The sequence below is a fragment of the Solanum tuberosum genome, unplaced genomic scaffold (genome assembly GCF_000226075.1).
Source record: "Solanum tuberosum cultivar DM 1-3 516 R44 unplaced genomic scaffold, SolTub_3.0 scf00208, whole genome shotgun sequence".
Classification (NCBI taxonomy): Eukaryota; Viridiplantae; Streptophyta; class Magnoliopsida; order Solanales; family Solanaceae; genus Solanum; species Solanum tuberosum.
The window spans coordinates 45,035-48,175 of record NW_006239132.1 but is presented as its reverse complement, the minus strand read 5'-3'; the positions used below and the strand labels follow the sequence as shown (position 1 = coordinate 48,175).

Below are 3,141 nucleotides of genomic sequence, written 5' to 3'. Positions count from 1 at the left end.
CGGGCCTATAACTGTTATTATTCTTTGTATTATGAGTACTTCAGAAGATTGATAAAAAGAAATTCATTATGAAAATACTAAAAGAGAAAGCATAAGTATCATGTGTACAACATATTAACACTTCACAATATTTACTTGGATTGAGGAACAAAGTTTACAGAAATATTCAAACGATTATGAAGTGTCCTTCAAATGAAGAGTTGTTTGTAATAATTCTAACAAACATATTCCAACTTTCAAACCTCTAGAGATGATGATATTTTTCCTCAAGCTTTGAGAGATCCATCTTTCATTCAACCTGGCTATGGACGTATAAGTAAGACACTTCCGAACCTCCGAAAATTTCCACAAGCTCTAAAAGATGTATCTTTCATCCAACCTGTCTGGAAATTTCCACAAGCTCACACTTATTATAAAAGAAGAGAAATATAAATATAAGTAGAACAAACAGGGAGAAAATGCTTTCATAATAATCATTTAATACCTATATAGGAATCGAAACCTAGTAGCTACCCGATATAATTATATTACCACCTGAGAGCATACCTTTACAAAGCACAATTGAGAACTCGAGATCCTTCACCTTCTCTATTTCTCCTTCAACTCTAAGAAAAGCAGAACTGACTATAAATTATGAATGATAAGTGGAAGTCCTAAGTAAGTTACTTATTCCAAAAAATAGTGAAAGACCAAAATTAGTTTTTTGATAATAAGCGTAATACAAAATGCTTCTATAATAACCATTAAAATAGACAAAGATATATTAAGTCCAGAAGAGGAAGAAGACACGGTAAAAAAGGTTGCAGGAACTTTTAAAAAAACATAGTAACAGTCCACAGCTTCATCCATAAGCAAAACTCGGTTTTGCATGTACACCAGAAACGCAGGATGATATTTCAGTTAGAGTAGGTTCCAATTCTTTACATGAAAAAGTGGTGAGGTTCAGTAAACTTAAATTCATGATTTCCTCACAATCTCTGTACAAATAAATGAAGGTGAGATTACAATAATAACTACGTCTTATTCCTAAATAAGTTATAATTGAGCAAAAAATATACCTTGTGTCAGGAGAAATCTTCCTAGTGCTAATTGTAGAGGTAGAGGAAATGGTCGGAAAGTGCTAGCTACTCGGTACTCGGTAGAAAGATAAACGGGAAATAAAGGCACTTTCAGCTAATGACATATCACAATATATTTTACATCGTTTGGTATGCTTTCCATAAGCCTCTTTCATTGTGCGGGGATGTTCTTGTTTGTTCAGGTGGTATATAAAAACGTTAGAACTCCAATCAGTTCAACAGCTCAATGTTGCAACAATCTAGAAGAGTCACCGAGACAATCACTTGTTACAATATTTGTAAATTGCACAATCAAGATACTTTAAGAATGAGTTGGAAATTTTTCATCATGGAAAATAAAAACAACGGAGAGCAATTACACTAAGCTATGAACAAATATTTATATGTGATCTTCTAATTTCAGAAAGTGGAAGAAGAACTTTATACTTGACAAATTTTTGCAGGTAAAATGAGTGAAGTTATCTTAGACAATTACTTTGTTCCGTGTTCAGCTCTGTCTGCATTCCTATTTAAATTCATAGGTTTTGTAATGGACGTAACTTTAGGTAAGGTTTGGGTACACTTTACCCTATGCAAATCCCACCATGTGTATTGTTATTGTTATAGTGAGCAGAATTATGTTCAATTTATTTATGAGGGTAATTAAGCATCTAATTTGATAGAATAAAAATAAATATCCCCCTTATATTAAAATTGGAGATACACAATCTCTACTGGAGAATCTTACTCCAAGTAAGCTAAGGAAAATAGATTGGAAATAAGAACAACAATCCTCATATAGGTACACATGCATATGTAAAATCAATCAATCAGTGACATGAATGTACAAAATTGAGCTCGAAACAAGCTGAAAGAACAATAAAACCAAAAGTCTCTCTTCAAATTCTAATAACCTTGAAGCTTAAATGGTTAATTTTGAAATAAAAACGAACATCCAAAATCCTCAAAAGCAAGAGCAGGGAAAATAATTCAGACGGATGAGCGACAAAGAAGATTCATCAATATTTTGAGTGCTCGTTTTGTTCAAGAAATATATGTTGCAAAGAACCTTACCAAATGATTTAGTTGTTTCAGGCATATCATCGAACACCTTCGGTTCATCAATTTTCACCCAAAATTATTACAACTGGATCAAAAGAAATAATACATGCATATAAACAATGTAGAAAAATATTATGCAGAACTATGTCTATGATCAAATTCAAAAAGGAAAAAACAAAGAGGAAGAAGCAGCAAAGCAAAGAAGGAAGCAGAAAGGGAAAAAGTAGCTCCATGTTTCCTCATTGGTAATTGTTAGTGGGACGAAAGCTCTTCATTTGCAAAAGCTTGCAATAGCAGTGGAAATAGGGAAAGGACGGACGGACTAATTACGCATTGAAGTATCTATTTCTAGATATGCATGTCTAGATTAGATTTTTAAAAATGGAAAATTTGCTCAAAATCAAGTAGAATAAGAAAAGTTAGGTGAAAAAAACACTTACCACAACTGAGAGCTCAGACATGAAACAAATAAGCCACAAAATGTATGAACTTCGTAAGAAATCCAATGTTAGAAACATGGATACAGAGAGAGATCAGAGAACAAGGTGAATGAGAGAGAGAACACTGCGACAAAGTGAAGCAAAAAGGAGGAAGTAGTGCAACAGCCTGTAATAACAGTGAAAAGCCACGTACTAGTTACGTGTTAAACCTGGAGAATGTTAATAAGTAAAATTACGGGAATACCCACCCTTCGTTGGCTGAGCTACGTGGCGGTTTATGATTGATTTCGTCGGACTGAGGAAACCCTCACTTATTTAGAATGATGTTTGTATGTTAAGAACTACCCTTAGTATATGGTTAAGTTTTTAACTTCTTGATAACAACGATGGATTAACTCGTAAATTCCTAGGATGTTTCAAAGGCCTTAAAAAGTTCGCCGAAATTACAGGACGTCTTGTTGGCCATCTCCGGGGTGGGGTTAAAGAAGAAGTTACTAAGAATACAGGTTAAAAGAAAGAGATGAACGGGGTAGTTAAGTAAAAAAAAAAGGGGGGGGGGGGGGGGGGAATGGGTGAAATTT

At 33.9% G+C, this 3,141-nt stretch overlaps 1 long non-coding RNA gene across 1 annotated transcript; it reads right to left on the bottom strand.

Moving 5' to 3' along the window:
• Nucleotides 1–98: 98 nt before the first annotated feature.
• Nucleotides 99–2,723, bottom strand: LOC107062179 (uncharacterized). The gene is made up of 3 exons (XR_001474477.1): nucleotides 2,561–2,723; nucleotides 547–605; nucleotides 99–383 (listed from the first exon to the last, which is right to left on the bottom strand). It is a non-coding gene; the product is annotated as an uncharacterized lncRNA (long non-coding RNA).
• Between the last annotated feature and the right edge of the window lie 418 nt (nucleotides 2,724–3,141).